The sequence below is a fragment of the Piliocolobus tephrosceles genome, chromosome 5 (genome assembly GCF_002776525.5).
Source record: "Piliocolobus tephrosceles isolate RC106 chromosome 5, ASM277652v3, whole genome shotgun sequence".
NCBI classification, from domain to species: Eukaryota; Metazoa; Chordata; class Mammalia; order Primates; family Cercopithecidae; genus Piliocolobus; species Piliocolobus tephrosceles.
Window position 1 is genome coordinate 150,468,646 of NC_045438.1, and position 16,992 is coordinate 150,485,637.

General features: G+C 44.3%; 1 long non-coding RNA gene across 1 annotated transcript in view; it reads right to left on the bottom strand.

The window, feature by feature from the left end:
* LOC111541051 overlaps nt 1-16,258 on the bottom strand; it is a 77,613-nt gene extending 61,355 nt beyond the window's left edge. The window contains exons 1-2 of the long non-coding RNA XR_002731157.1: nt 16,114-16,258; nt 10,030-10,171 (exon numbers count right to left, since the gene is read on the bottom strand). This is a non-coding gene — a long non-coding RNA (uncharacterized LOC111541051). The remainder of the gene's footprint in view (nt 1-10,029; nt 10,172-16,113) is intronic.
* Between the last annotated feature and the right edge of the window lie 734 nt (nt 16,259-16,992).

Sequence of the window (16,992 nt, forward strand, 5' to 3'; positions counted from 1 at the left end):
CATGCTTCACCACACCCAACTAATTTTTGTGTTTTTAGTAGAGACGGGGTTTCACTATGTTGGCCAGGCTGGTCTCGAACTCCTGACCTCAAGCGATCTGCCCAGCTTGGCCTCCCAAAGTGCGGGGATTACAGGCATGAGCCACCTTACAATTTTGTTCTCAAGCGCACTCCCTAATAAACATCCTGCAAACAATTCTCTGAGTCTCAGAATCTGTTTCTGTGAAATCTACCTAAAACAATGGCCATGTCACAATACATTACCAATTAATCATATTACTTGCTTTTTCATGCTGGGCCTGGAAAAATATTAAGGTTCCTTCTGAAAACAGCCTTTAAGTAACTTAAAAAAAAAAAAAACAGGTGGAGTGATAAACAAGTTGAAACCCATTTATCATCCCTGCTTCAAGCCCACATTTTAATATCAGTCCTCTAAATCTTAGTGTTCTGGTGGCAAGAAGAGACAAGGAGAGACATGTCTGAGGAAAAGCACACCGAGGAAAGAGGAGAGATACTTGAATCCAAGTTCTCAAGCAAAGCCAGTCTAAACTGTTTACCCTAAATATCTAAAGAGTCTCCCAGATGGCAGATAGCCCTGGACTGTGAGTTATAGAGGAAAAACTAATATAAAAAGTTCAACAACTCAAGAAAAGGACCTGCTGGGTGCGGTGGCTCATGCCTGTAATCCCAGCACTTTGGGAAGCCAAGACGGGCGGATCACGAGGTCAGGAGATCGAGACCATCCTGGCTAACACGGTGAAATCCTGTCTCTAATAAAAATACAAAAAAATTAGCTGGGTGTAGTGGTGGGTACCTATAGTCCCAGCTACTCAGGAGACTGAGATAGGAGAATGGTGTGAACCCGGGAGGCAGAGCTTGCAGTGAGCCAAGATCGTGCCACTGCACTCCAGCCTGGGTGACAGAGCGAGAGCAGGATGCTGTCTCAAAAAAAAAAAAAAAAAAGAAAGAAAGAAAAAAAGAAAAGGACCTGCCACTTACCCTCAACAGCCTATCTGTCATGCCAAATTTCCACTCCCTCACACCAGAGTCACAAGACATCCTTGACCGTGACCATTCATACCAGTATCCTCCAACTCTCCCTGGAAGTCAACATGCACTGGAAATCAGGTGATGTGTGGTCTATTCTAAACACTTCCACAAAAAGTTGCCCATCTTGGGGTAAGACACACTGGGCACTAATTTGGTCATTTATAAAATAAATGTATGAATAAGATTTCTAAGACCCATTCTTGGTTTACTATATAATTCTGTGCATAGGAACCATGCTGAATGTAGGAAAATTTGCTGTTGGTGGTAGTGGCATTGTTCTAATATTAGAGTTGGCCTCTGCCTTGCTCCATGGCCTATGCAGATGCAGAGCAAAACATAACACTGAGGAAGAAGATGAGGGGGGAAATGGAGGCAAGATGATGAGACCATTATGGCTAAGTGACAAGTGCAAGGATGGTGGACAGAGCAGGCAAGTCTTCCCACAGTTGTTTTTTTGTTTTTGTTTTTGTTTGAGACAGGGTCTTGCTCTGTCACCCAGGCTAGAGTATGGTGGTACGATGTAGACTCACTATAACCTCCACCTCCTGGGCTTAAGTGATCCTCCCACCTCAGCCTTCCTGGTAGCTGGGACTACAGACATAGGCCGGCGCATCTGGCTAATTTTTTTTTTTTTTTTTTTTGGTAGAGACGGGTTTTGCCATGTTGCCCAGGCTAGTCTCAAACTCCTGAGCTCAAGTAATCTGCCTGCCTTGGCCTCCCAAGGTGCTGGGATTACAAGCGTGAGCCACCACGCCCAGGCTTCTTCTCACAGTTTTTCTGTGCCAGACATTTCTGGCTCTCAGACAGTAGGAACCCAAATACCTGCCTCATTAAAAGTCTTTGGTCAAATCCTTCATTATCTCTGATCTTTGTTTCTGAATCTATAAAATCGGATGTATTATCAGAATGCTTTGGCTGACATCAGAAACACAACAGAAAATAACTTACACAGCCACCCCAGGTTCGTATTTTTCTATTTTAACAACTCCAGTGCAAAACAATCTTCTCTCTCCAGGAGAGACTGTTAGCAGTGCAAATGAATTCAGATGTTGCTATGGTTTGGATATGGTTTGTTTAGCCCTGCAAAGTCTCATGTTGTGATTTGATCCCCAGTGTTGGGGTCGGGGCCTAGTGGGAGGTGTTTTGGTCATTGGGGTGCATCCCTCATGAATGGCTTGGTACCATCCCCTTGGTGACGAGTGACTTCTTGCTCTTGGTTCATTCAAGAGTTTAAAAGAGCTTGGCATCTCTCTTGCCCCCTGTCTCACCATGTGACACATCAGCTCTCCTTCTCTTCTGTCATAACTAAAAGCTTTCTGGGGCCTCACCAGAACCCAAGGAGATGCAAGTGTCATGCTTATACACCCTATGGAACCATGAGCCAAATAAACTTCTTTTCTTATAGGTTAGCAGGCCTCATGTATTCCTTTATAGCAACATAAATAGACTAAGACACATGTCCATTCCTGAGACAATCACTGGGGCTGGTTGGCATCCATCCACATTTATAGTCAGACAGGAGGGGACACCACTCTTGATGTCCCCACTGGCACTGCAGAGCAGAGTAGAGTAGTTTTCTTCAAGGAAGGATGCTAGTGAATAAAAACATATGTACCATATAGATGTAATCTATTTCTTCTACCTCTGAAACCTCACATTATCTGCTGTCTATTGCTGCCTAACAAATTATCAGTGATTTAATGACTTAAATGAAAACTAATCGATCTCACAGTTTCTGTGTGTCAGGAGTCTAGGTACAGGTTAGTTGAGTCCTCTACTCAGGATGTCACCAGGCTGAAACATGGTGTGGCTGGGGCTGTGATTTCATCTGAAGCTCATGGTCCTCTTGCCATGGTCATTCAGGTTGTGAGCAGAATTCAGTTCCTTGGAGTTGTAGAGATGAAGTCCCCACTTTCTTACTGGCCATTAGCCAGGGACCACTTTCAGCTCCAAGAGCCACTTTCATATGCTAACCACGGCCGGGCGCGGTGGCTCAAGCCTGTAATCCCAGCACTTTGGGAGGCCGAGACGGGCAGATCACGAGGTCAGGAGATTGAGACCATCTTGGCTAACACGGTGAAACCCCGTCTCTACTAAAAAATATAAAAAACTAGCCGGGCGAGGTGGCGGGTGCCTGTAGTCCCAGCTACTCGGGAGGCTGAGGCAGGAGAATGGCGTAAACCCGGGAGGCAGAGCTTGCTGTGAGCTGAGATCCGGCCACTGCACTCCAGCCTGGGCGACAGAGCGAGACTCCGTCCCAAAAAAAAAAAAAAAAAAAAAAAAACATATGCTAACCATGAGCCCCTTCCATAGCAGTTCACAACTCGGTGGTTTCTTTCTTCCAGGCCAGGCCCGCTATAATGTTTCTGTGGTGCTTCACCATCTTGCTAAAGGTCCAGCTGATTAGGCAGGCTCACCCAGAATAATCTCCCTTTAGATTAACTGAAAGTCAAGTATTCCGTAGCCCAGTCACGGCAGTGATATCCCATCATAGTCACGAATCCTACCCACGCTCCAGTGGAGGGAATTATATAAAGCATGTACACCAGTGGGTGGGAAACTTGAGTGTCGTTTTACAATTCTGACTTCCACAACCACTAATGGAAAGTAACTGAAAAGAAGAGGAGACAAATCTTCAAACAGAAGAGACAACAGTGGATGAGAGGTGTCAACAGATCTGTATGCCTGCCAAAAAGGAGTGCTGAGAACTACAGACAATCTCAGGGTGTGAAGAAGCAAGGTATTGCTGAAGGCAGGGCTGCTAAAAGGGTTCAAAATAGGCATAATCATTGAAAATCTGTCTAAGATAAGCAGTGAGACGCTTCCAGGGTCCCCTTGCTCACCCTTGGCAGGTAGGCAAGAAGTCTTCTCCTCACTGTCCCCAGAAATTTATTCTCTAAAGAAATCCAGCCAGGCGCAGTGGCTCACACCTGTAATCCCAGAACTTTGGGAGGCTGAGGCAGGCAGATCATGAGGTCAGGAGATCGAGACCATCCTGGTTAATACAGTGAAACCCTGTCTCTACTAAAAATACAAAAAATTAGCCGGGCATGGTGGCACGTGCCTGTAGTCCCAGTTACTTGGGAAGCTGAGGCAGGAGAATCGCTTGAACCCGGGAGGTGGAGGTTGCAGTGAGCCGAGATTGTGCTACTGCACTCCAGCCTGGCTACAGAGTGAGACTCTCTCTCAAAAAAAAAAAGAAAGAAAAGAAAAGAAATCTGACCAGAACTTCTCTAGATAAGAACATTAGGTACATTCCAAGGGAGATGTTGTTAAGTGAATATCTACACACAACATCGTGAGACCCTGCACAAATCTCTTTCCTTGTCTTTCTGCCGGAAAGTTGGCAGTCAGGCTCCTATTCTTTAGGAAGAAAATTGGAGAGATCTTCTCTATAGAAAATGATCCCGGAAAACAAAATTTCTACAAGCTGACATTTGTGTATTATTCTGGTGTAAAAACCCTTGGCACATGATCACCCTGTTCTGAGGGCCACAGGTTGAAAAGCAGCACACACACACACACACACACACACACACACACACACACACACCCACCACCACCGCTTCCAATCAGCCCTTCACCGCTTTACCTGCCATCAAGTGAAAATGATGTAGTCCAGACTGGCCTTGAGCAGGTCATAAAAGCAGCTGTAATTTGCATGACTTCCACACCACCTACTCCTGCTGCATGGCTGCCTTTCCTCAACTGATACTTATGGCCTCCAGTGTTCCTAATAGGTAATGGATTGAGGAAAAATAATTCAAGTATAGTTTTGTTTTCTCTGGGTTATTTTGTTTGTTTGTTCCCTTCCCCACTCTCCTCTATGACCACTCCTGAGTGGTGCCCAAAATGTTGCAGCCCTTCAGCTGGTGCCAGCAAATCAGCATATTGTATAAAGGAATTTGCAAACCATACTTGAATTATTTTTCCTCAATCCTTAGGAGGCTGAGGAGGGCAGATCACTTGAAGTCAGGAGTTCAAAACCAGCCTGGCCACATGGCAAAACTACATCTCTACCGAAAATACAAAAGTGAGCCAGGCTTGGTGGCATGCACCTGTAGTCCCAGCTATTCTGATGCAGGAGGATCGCTTGAGCCCAGAAGGTGGAGGCTGCAGTGAACTGAGATTGCACCACGGCACTTCAGCCTGGGTAACAGTGCGAGACCCTGTCTCATAAAATAAAATAAAGCTGTTATTTTCCTTCCTTTTGCCTTTTGAATTCTGCTCACCATAAAATTAAGCCAAATACTTTTCTGGGGGGCAGCAAAAACTTGTCAGATTTATGAAATTCATTAACAGAGCAGAATTCTCAAAGGAAAGGTTTGGAGGCCTGCCACACCTTAGACTTGACCAAAGCAGATGAAAACCTCAGCCCAGTAATGTTCTTAAATTCATAACTCAATTGGATTATAAATAATGGTGCCATTCTTTGGAAAGGCTATTTCTCAAACCCTCTAATGAAAAAGCTAGGGAATATTGCTATCAATTCATCCTTTCCTCTTCAAGCAAAGAGCATTCCTCCGCCTTGAACAGATGGGGCTCTGTGTGACAAATAGCAGTGTTCCAGGGAGCAGCGACGGCACTGACATCTTGTACCTAGTGTTTATAAGCTGGGTTGGCCCTCTGCTTTCATTTCCTTTGACTAGACTGGAGCAGTGTTTAAGATTCAGACAATGGAACGGCAGGGGTTAGTCCCAGTCATCCTCACATTCCAGCCATTCTTTATGAAAATGAGCAGGGTGAGTGCCTTCGAGGAAGGATTCCAGAGAAGGTAGGAGGTGCGGAGGAGGAAAGAACAGCAAAACCTCTCTAGCCTGGCAGTGCCTTCATGCTCACTGTATTACTAGTTCAGGTACTGAAGCTGCAGTTAATTGCTATTCCCAAGGGATGCAGCTGGTTTTTTTTTTTTTTTTTTTTTTTTTTTTTTTTTTTTCCCATTTACAGAGGCAGCTATAACAAAGAGCATGTGAGTGCATGCGCACACACACACCCCTGTTCCTGTTTTCCCAACTGCTTGCTGACTGGCTTCTGTGAAGCCCTCACCTTCCCCATCATTATCACAAAAAATACCAGTTATCGCTGAGTGAGAAAATCATCTGTCTCTTAAGGAACAGACAGGGCGTTTGCTGTTCTAACGATTTCACCTGCACTGTATGGAGCTTAGAATATGATTAATGTTGCATCAATCTCCCCTTTGGCATGCTCTTGCAGATAAGGGCAAACTGCCCAGCTGTCTTCCAAACAAGATGGTCTATACTTAATGACAGTAAGCGGGAAAGAGCAAATTAATTTTAGAGCAAAGGGACAAGTTTACACTTCTCAACCTGCAATTTGTTCCTATGATATTGAAAATTCTTCATAGGTATTGTGGGTGGATTCGAAACCAATCACATTTACTGCATATATTTCTGCATATAAACATCTTTGAGTGCACTTTGCCTTTCCGCCTCTGATGCCTTATACAAAAAAAAGTCATTTAATGATGACTGTTTTCCAGGTCCTTATTAAATGTACATGATCTTTAAACACTCATTCCTTAACAAATGTTTATTGAACTCCTATCACTTGTCAGCCAGATTCTGGATGCTGGGCATGGGGGATTCTTGCCCTCATGGAGCTTCTAGTCTGGTTACTTACCATGCCCAATTAGTATAGGATCCGAGTTGCAAGAGGTGTAGAGTTTATACATTAGGGGTGCTCATTAAGAAAGAGAACACAGGCCAGGCACGGTGGCTCACGCCTGTAATCCCAGCACTTTGGGAGGCTGAGGTGGGTGGATCACGAGGTCAGGACATCGAAACCATCCTGGCTAACACAGTGAAACCCCGTCTCTACTAAAAATACAAAAAATTAGCCAAGCGTGGTGGCGGGCTCCTGTAGTCCCAGCTACTTGAGAGGCTGAGGCAGGAGAATGGCGTGAACCCGGGGGTGGAGCTTGCAGTGAGCCATGATCGTGCCACTGCACTCCAGCGTGGGAGACAGAGCAAGACTCCATCTCAAGAAAAAAAAGAAAGAAAGAGAACACAAATGTACTGTGCCAAATATTACTTAGAAACGGTACAGAAGGCCGGGCGTGGTGGCTCAAGCCTGTAATCCCAGCACTTTGGCAGGCCGAGACGAGCGGATCACGAGGTCAGGAGATCGAGACCATCCTGGCTAACGCAGTGAAACCCCGTCTCTACTAAAAAAATACCAAAAAACTAGCCGGGCGAGGTGGCAGGCGCCTGTAGTCCCGCTACTCAGGAGGCTGAGGCAGGAGAATGGCGTGAACCCGGGAGGCAGAGCTTGCAGTGAGCTGAGATCCGGCCACTGTACTCCGGCCACTGGGCTCCAGCCTGGGCGACAGAGCGAGACTCCATCTCAAAAAAAAAAAAAGAAAGAGTAGAGAAATTGCAAAAAAACTGTAGGCACATCTAAATGAAGGACCTGAGGCTTAAGCTTCAAATGTTTCACAGTAAATCCTTTGACGGCAAGGTAGGTAGGATTTTATCTCAGTTTCACAAATAAGAAAAGCTGGGCCTGGGCGTGGTAGCTCACGCCTGTAATCCCAGCACATTGGGAGACGGAGGCAGGTGGATTACTTGAGCCCAGGTGTTTGAGACCAGCCTGGGCAACATGACAAAACCTCATCTCTACAAAAAAAACACAAAAAAGCGAGCCACGGTGGTGCACACCTGTAGTCCCAGTTACTAAGAGGCTGAGATGGGAGGATCACTTGAGCTCAGGAGATGGAGGTTGCAGTGAACCATGATTGTGCCATTGTACTCCAGCCTGGGCAATAGAGTGAGGTCCTGTCTCAAAAAGAAAAAAAAAGAAAAACTGATGTTGCCAGATGTGCAGTGGCACATGCTTGTAGTCTCAGCTCTTTGGGAGGCTGAGGTGGAAGGATCACTTGAGCCCAGGAGTACAAATCTAGTTTGGGCAATATAGCAAGATCCTGTGTCTAAAATAAATGAATAAATAAATATATTTTTAAAAATCTGATGTTTTCTTAGTAAATGGCTGATTAGGGGTCAATAAGACTCCGAAGCAAGCATTCCTCTGCTTGTCAAACCAAAGAAGTAGAAATGATAACCAGAAGGCACCCAGTTGGAAATAGCTCTTCCTCTAACCAGGGCACAACTCAGATTATGTTGAAAAAACAACAGGCTGCCCAGACATCTCTGCTTCCATCTAAACCAGGGGACAATTTGCCCCTCAAAACATTTATTATAATCTCAGGCCTTGTTTTTCTTGGGGTTTAGGTCATTGCAATTTGTGTATTTTTGAATTTCATTGCAGTTGGGTCTGGTCAAAAATTCCTATTTTGCTTTTTTTGGTGACTCTACAGCTAAATAAGGAGGGTGGATGGAGCAGGTTACCATTTCCCAAACCTTTCTGCATAGCATTAGTCCTAAAGGATGTACACCACTGTTACACAAAAAAGAGATATGTGGACATATTAGCTAGGAAATGTTAGATGAATGAAAGTTAAAACTTTCAGGCTGGGCGCCATGGCTTACACCTGTAATCCCAACACTCTGAGAGGCCCGGAGGGGGCAGATCACCTGAGGTCAGGAGTTCGAGACTAGCCCGGCTAATATGGTGAAACCCTGTCTCTACAAAAACTACATAAATTAGCCAGGTATGGTGGCAGGCGCCTGTAATCCCAGCTACTAGGAAGGCTGAGGCATGAGAACTGCTTGAACCAGGGAGGCGGAGGAAGGTGCAGTGAGCCAAGATCACGCCACTGCACTCCAGCTTGGGTGACAGACAGAGACTCTGTCTCAAAAAGAAAAAAAAAAAAAAAGACTTTCTTGGCCGGGTACAGTGGCTCATGCCTGTAATCCCAGCACTTTGGGAGGCCGAGGTGGGTGGATCACCTGAGGTCAGGAGTTCAAGATCAGCCTGACCAAAATGATGAAACCCCATCTCTACCAAAAATACAGAAATTAGCTGGGCGTGGTGGTGGGCGCCTGTAACCCCAGCTACTCAGGAGGCTGAGACAAGAGAATTGCTTGAACCTGGGAGGTGGAGGTTGCAGTGAGATGAGATCCTGCCATTGCACTCCAGCCAGGGTAACAAGAGCGAAACTGTCTCAAAAACAAAACAAAACAAACAAACTTTCTTTACTACTGGTCTTTTAAAGGACATAATTTGCTAATGTGCATTGTTGCTCTTCAAGAGGGAAATATGGTATGCAGCTTTTCCCAAACTCATTCTATTTATTTAAAAATTATTTATGGAGGCGGGATGCCATGGCTCAGACCTGCAATCCTAGCACTTTGGGAGGCTGAGATGGGAGGATCGTTTGAAGCCAGGAGTTTGAGACCAGCCTGTGCAACACAGGGAGGCCAGGGGTTTGAGACCAGCCTGGCCAACATGGTGAAAACCCTTCTCTACTAAAAATACAAAAAATTAGCCAGGTGTGGTGGCACATGCCTGTAATACCAGCTACTTGGGAGGCTGAGGCAGGAGAATCGCTTGAACCCGGGAGGCAGAAGCTGCAGTGAGCCGAAATCGTGCCATTGCACTCCAGCCTGGACAAAAGCGAAACTCCGTAAGTTTACTAAATAAATAAATAAACAAATAAATAAATGTAGAGCTGCACATTATTTCAGCTGACACACCAAACTGGGATGGTCTATGAACAGATGGGAGCCTTTGAGCCAAGCCTAATAAAAGTTAGTGAGGTAGATTCAGCCTCTCCCTAAAAAAATTAGAGATTGTATAATTTTTCTCCTCCCTAAATTCTTGTTCAGATCAACTCCACCCATATGTTGCTCACATACATCCTCCCCTATTCAGTGAAAGAGGCAGAAATATTTAATGACAAGAGAGTAAATGTCTGTAACTGACACATCAGGATCTAAATACTCAGTGTTAATCAGAGCTGTTAAGTAAAGCATTTAAAAATTCTTTTTTATACAAACATCTAATCAACAATGAAATGGACATGACTGTTCTAGCCCCAAACACATTCAGAGGAAAGACTCACCTGCAGAAGTCATCTCAGAGGCATTCCAAAACGTTTATACATCGTACACGCCACGACGTGAAAGAATTTGGTCAGACTGGAAGTCAACAGCTCTCTTGGGATGCATCACATGCTTGAAAGCTAATAACATTATCCAGGAACTCTGAAAAAGGATTAATAACTGAGCTTTAACATTCAGATAACACTGGTTTCTCCAGAATATCAGAAGCCCTGAAGATGGAGAGAGGAAGAACATTTACCCTTTTTTTTTTTTTTTTTTTTTTTTGAGACGGAGTTTCGCTCTGTCGCCCAGGCTGGAGTGCAGTGGCCGGATCTCAGCTCACTGCAAGCTCTGCCTCCCGGGTTTACGCCATTCTCCTGCCTCAGCCTCCCAAGTAGCTGGGACTACAGGCGCCCGCCACTTCGCCCGGCTAGTTTTTTGTATTTTTTAGTAGAGACGGGGTTTCACCGTGTTAGCCAGGATGGTCTTGATCTCCTGACCTCGTGATCTGCCCGTCTCGGCCTCCCAAAGTGCTGGGATTACAGGCTTGAGCCACCACGCCCGGCCAACATTTACCCTTAAATCATAGCTTTGGAAACACTGAACTTCTAGAGTAAAGGCAGGAAGGGTGCATATTTAACTAAATTCAAGGGTGTGTCTGCTCATCATTCTTCAGGGTGATGCATTAATCCTGCTTCACCTACAAACAAAAGTGTGATCTCAGCCTCTGGGAACAGTTCTGTTCTTTGGGTACACCCTCTATGAAACTCAAATTGAAATTACCTCTTTGTGTTATTCATCAGGCACCAATTGTTCTTCCATGAATATTCCATTCATGCCTGCTATGTGACCACTGAAGTCTCAAAGTCCTAACTTACTGCCGTACAGATGTAATGATCTATGACTGCATCTCTGTGGGTAAGAGGCAGGATACTATACTGAATTGAGCAAAAGAGCTATTCCTAACACCCAATTGGAAAGTGAAGCAAAGATCCAACATACAACTGCTTTTGATGGGTGCGTAGGGAAACTACCAAACAATACATTTAATGACTGTAAGAATGGGAAGCTCGCATTAATTCAGCTCCTCCAAGAATCAGATGTCAAATCAGGACTATGTACAGGAATTTTATTAGGGGAAGTGCCTGTGTGAGAGAAAATGGGAGAAAGCTGGGTAAGACTGGGCGAAACATCAGACCACCATGCAAACCTGACCCTAAGTGAAGGAGGAGGGAAAGTTGGGCAGAAGTGTCCTCAACTACTCTGCAGTCAAAAGAAGGCTCAGCAAGGCCAGTAGGTAGTCCTGAAGCCCAAGGCAGCTATGAGAGGCATTCCCTGTCTTCCAGACCTGCCTGAATATCCCTGCTGCCCTCAGTCACGGGCTGGGAGTAGCAGCTTTTGAAAGGCCTCACCTCAGCAAAAACACTTCAGTAAATTTTAGAGCACAGCCGGCTCCTCGCTCAATTACACGCCCCCAAACTTGGAGATCCGCAAGGCGTAGTCGTGGAACTGTCTTAAAGCTGCCTAGAAATCAAAATGCCTCTAGTATTGAGAAGAAGGTGGTTTGAGTTTAGGATATCAATTAAATGTATGTAGGTTGTTGATTGAAACAAAACAAAACCAGAACCATTCTTTGGGAGAAAGTAAGAAGGTGAGCAGAGAAATGGTAGAATCTGTTTGTCACCCTAACCATAAGCACAGTTCACCAACACGCTAATCTGACCCATAAAAACAATCAAAACTGACACTCGGGGGGCCAGGTGCGGTGGCTCCTGCCTGCAATCCCAGCACTTTGGGAGGCCAAGGTGGGTGGACCACCCGAGGTCTGGAGTTTGAGACCAGCCTGGCCAATATGGCAAAACCCCATCTCTACTAAAAAACAATACAAAAGTTAGCCAGCATGGTGGTGTGCGCCTGTAATCACAGCTACTCAGGAGGCTGAGGCACGAGAATTTTTTGAACCCAGGAGGTGGAGGTGGCAGTGAGCCGAGATCGTGCCACTGCACTCCAGCCTGGGCAACAGAGTGAGACTCCATCACAAAAAATAAAACAAAAAACAAAACAAAACAAAAAAATCTGACAACACCTATTTCACTCTAAAATCAAGATTCATTGACCAATACTGACAATAGTTATGGTTTGGACAGCAGCCTCAACATATGAAGAAGATTGAATTTTAGCAGCTGTAGGATTTTTAAGTATTTCCCCCAGAGAACAATTCATCCGTTGCATATATTGCTCTGAATGGAGTTTGAATAGATTTGTGCCAGAGTCTTGGATATATGCCTTTTTTTTTTTAATAATACCAGACTAATAAAATACAGGCCAAAGTACCTGGCTGAGGCAGATCAGGAGAAACATCTAAAACACTTAAGACCCAAGTCCAAATGGAAATTTACTACCTGATAAAGGTGGCATTTCTAATTAGCAGGAAAAAGATTGTTTAATAAATTGTGTTGGGACAACTGGTAGCCATCTAGAAAACAATGTTTGGATTCTTATCTCATATACTAGAATAAATTCAGAAAGGATTAAGGGTTTAAATGTTAAAATAAAAGTGCTAATGGGAGAATTTCAAAATCCTTTCTGCATGGTAAGGGACTTTCAAAATGTTAAACACACTTTGGGAGGCCAAGATGGGCGGATCACTTGAGCTCAGGAGTTTGAAACCACTCTGGGCAACATGGCAAAACTCTGTCTCTAACAAAAAACACAAAAATTAGCCAGGCATGATGATGGTGCGCGCCTGTAGTCTCAGCAACTTGACTGAGGCGGGAGGATGGATTGAGTCTGGGAGTTCAATGCAGTGAACCATGATCGCACCACTAGACTCCAGCCTGGGCAACAGAATGAGACACTGTCATTCACTTTGGCATTGTTTGTAATATCAAAATATTGTTAACTATCTAAATGTACATTCAATAAGGAACTAATTAAATAAACCTTAAAATATTATGTAGCCTGGCTGAGCATGGCGGCTCACACCTGTAATCCCAGCACCTTGGGAGGCCAAGACCAGTGGATTGCTTAAGCCCAGGAATTTGAGACCAGCCTGGGCAAAGAGTGCGGCCCCCATCTTTACTAAAAATACCAAAAATTAGCCAGATGTGGTAGCACATTCCTGTAGTCCCAGCTACTTTGGAGACTGAGGTAGGAGAATCCGCTGAGCCTGGAAAGTCGACGCTGCAGTGATCACGCCATTGCACTCTCGCATGGGCAACAGGAGTGAGACCTTGTCTAAAAAACCAAAAATGTATGCAGCTATAAACAAAGAATAAAGAAGCTCTTCATGTACTAACACAAAACAATCTTTAAGGTTTAATGCAGTGGCTCATGCCTGTAATCCCAAGGCTATGAGTGGCCAAGACAGGAGGATCCCTTGAGGTCAGAATTTTGAGGCCAGTCTGGGCAATATAGCATGATCCCATCTCTACAAAAAATTTAAGAATTAGCCAGTTGTGGTGGCATGCACCTGTAGTCCTAGCTACTCAGGAAGCTGAGGCAGAAGGATTGCTTGAGCCCAGGAGTTTGAGGCTGCAGTGAGCTATGATCGTGCCACTGCACTCCTGCCTGGGTGACAGAGCAAGACCCTGTCTCTTAAAATAAAAAAAAAAAAAAAAAACTTTAAGATATCTTATTAAGTGACAAAGCAAGGTGAAGAACAGTACAAATAATATGTTAAAATTTGGGTTAAAATAGTGTAAAGGGGGATATAAAGGTACAAATTTGTTTATATATGTAGAGAATATCTCTCAAAGGGAACATAAGAAACAGGTAGTATTTCTTGTCCACATTTTTCACTGAATATCATTTTTTCCTTTTGAATTTTGAATCACCTGGATTCAAAAAATAAAAATCTAAAAATCTAAAAAGTATGAGTCTTTCTGACTTGGTGCATGCTACTGCACCAAGTCCGTGAAAAGTGGATAGTGCACACTTAGGGAATATTCACTCAACAGGAATTACCTTGGGTTGGCCACCCAGCTACTGACACAGACACTCTGCCCTCACTAAGTCTAAAGATTTAAAATTTGTAAATAAAGAAAACTGTCAGATATGGTGTATCTATCATCCTGGACAAACATACCTTCATAGTGATTTGCAATGTTCATTTATTTTTTAGTTAATTACTTACTTACTTTATTTTATTATTATTATTATTATTATTATTATTATTATTATTATTATTTTTGAGATAGAGTCTTGCTCTGCCACCCAAGCTGTAGTACAATGGCGTGATCTCGGCTCACTGCAACCTCCGCCTCCTGGGTTCAGGTGATTCTCCTGCCTCAGCCTCCCGAGTAGCTGGGATTACAGGCATCCGCCATCATGCCCAGCTAATTTGTGTATTTTTAGTAGAGATGGGGTTTCGCCATGTTGGCCCAGCTGGTCTCGAACTCCGGACCTCAGGTGATCTGCCCGCTTCGGCCTCCCAAAGTGCTAGGATTACACGTGTGAGCCACCATGCCCAGCTTCATTTTATTTTTTTAGAGACAGGGTCTTGCTCTGTTGCCCAGGCAGGTCTCCAAAGGCATGATCATAGTTCACCACAGCCTCAAACTCTTGGACTAAAGCAACCCTCAACCTCAGCCTCCAGAGTAGTTAGGATCACAGGTGTGCACAACCACGACAGTTAATTAAAAAAAAATTTTAGGCCGGGTGCAGTGGCTCATGCCTGTAATACCAGCACTTCAGGAGGCTGATGCGGGCAGGTCACCTGAGGTCAGGAGTTGGAGACCAGCCTGGCAAATATGGTGAAACCCCGGCTCTACTAAAAATACAAACATTAGCCAGGTGTGGTGGCATGCACCTGTAATCTAGCTACTGGGGACGCTGAGGCAGGAGAATCGCTTGAATCCAGGAGGTGGAGGTTGCAGTGAGCTGAGATTGCAACACTGCACTCCAGGCTTGGTGACAGAATGCGACTCCATCTCAAAAATAAATAAATAAATACATACATAAATAAAAACTTTTAAGGAGAGAATGGCAGTTGGAGGCAGGGGGAGCTGAGGAGGTCTCACTGTTTCCCAGTCTAATCTCAAACTCCTGACCTCAAGCATTCCTCCCACCTCAGCCTTCCAAAGCACTGGAATTATAAGCATTTTATTTTTATTTTTACTTTTTGGAGACAGAGTCTTGCTCTGTCACCCAGGCTGGAGTGCAATGGCACAATCTCGGCTCACTGCAACCTCTGCCTCCCGGGTTCAAGCGATTCTCCCACCTTAGCCTCCCAAGTAGCTGGGACCACAGGTATGCGGCACTGCACTCGGCTAATTTTTGTATTTTTGGTAGAGACAGGGTTTCGCTATATTGGCTAGGCTGGTCTCGAACTCCTGACCTAAGGTGATCTGCCCGCCTCAGCCTCCCAAAGTGCTGGGATTACAGGCTTGAGTCACTGCACCCGACGGCAGCATCAGCTGTTTTTAAAGTCCCATGTATGGTTGTTAGTCTGCAGGCTCTCCTCATGGCCACGAGGCAGCAGCCTGCAACTGCTCCTCTTCCAGCTCGTTTGCCTCCTAGGCCAGGTGTGTGTGTTTAGCTCTGGGCAAGAGGCCCTGACTTCTGCAGGATACCCACACCAGGAAGGTCAGAGTCAACAAGAATGGACGTGGATTTTAGTCTCTCCTCATGGGGCTCCAGCTCATGCCAGTGGGTCCCAGCTGGCTCTTGCTCCCCAGCACCCCACATCCATCTTCTTTCCCAGCTCTTCACTCCCTGAACATCAAGTTCCAGCACCACACACAAAAACAAGTCTTACAGAGCCTGCTTAATCACGTCCACAACTATGGGAGTTCAAATCCCTGCAACAAATCTCTCTCTCTCTCTCTCTCTCTGTCTCTCTCTGTCTCTCTCTCTCTCTCTGTCTCTCTCTCACACACACACACACACACACACACACACACACAGAGGCATATGCACAGTATGGCAAAAATCTTCCCTGGCTTTAACTGTCCCTGAGGTTCCCCCTCTACCACCTTTGTAAAACATCCCCAAACTTTCCTCAAGTTATCCTGACTTCAGGGGATCCTTGGTTTCATTTTTGAGATCCCCTGACTGATACAAAATTAGAGCAAAACCCACTCTATTCTATTCAGAATCCTCACCATCTTCCAATGATCAAGTCTTTATGTCTGGTCTCTTCTCTCCTTAGAGTGAGTTCTGGCCCAGGAGCCTCTTGAGTTTCACTTTCAAATACATGTTTTTAAGGCTGGTCCTAATAGACTCTCAGAAAACATTTTAGATGTGCCTGTTCTCCAATGGTGGCCAGAGTAATGCTGTGACTAAACTCAAATCTGCACTACAGTTAAATCTATGCAAAGTGCCTGCACCTGAAGTTGGTCATGAGTAAGCATTCTTCCATTAGCAGCATCCTCAGAGATAACATGACCTGAGACACATCGAACCCAAATAGTAACATACAGCTCTGTATGGGATCCTCTCGTTACTGTGAGAGCCACAGATGAAGCAATCTCGATCCTGACTTGTAGGATTCATGCAATTCCTACAATTTGTAGGAATTATTCATTCACATAAATAATTTTTAATTTAACTCATATATTTTTTTAAAATCAACTGGTAAAGATATTCAGATTACAGTTAATTTAAATGGATAAGATCAATTTTATTACAATTTTTAAAGAAACACTAAGAAATAAACTTACTTTTTTAAAATCTAAAAGTACATTTTGAGATTAAGTGCATTTTAAATCTAAAAGTACATTTTGAGATTAAGAATAAATGTAAGTAAAACATTTTGTATTATTTTAACTTGATTTCTTTATCGTGCTCATGCTCATGTGTTAAATACCAACATTGTGTCTGATTATGAATTATTGTCAACATTCACTGAAAAACTTAATTTGCTTTTCACTAGGCTTACAAACAATCTACTTCAGGTTCATTGAGTATTATTTTCACTTGCAACATGCATCTGTTTCTTTTGTGAGAAATTACTTATTGGTATGCAGCATTAGAGTTTCTCT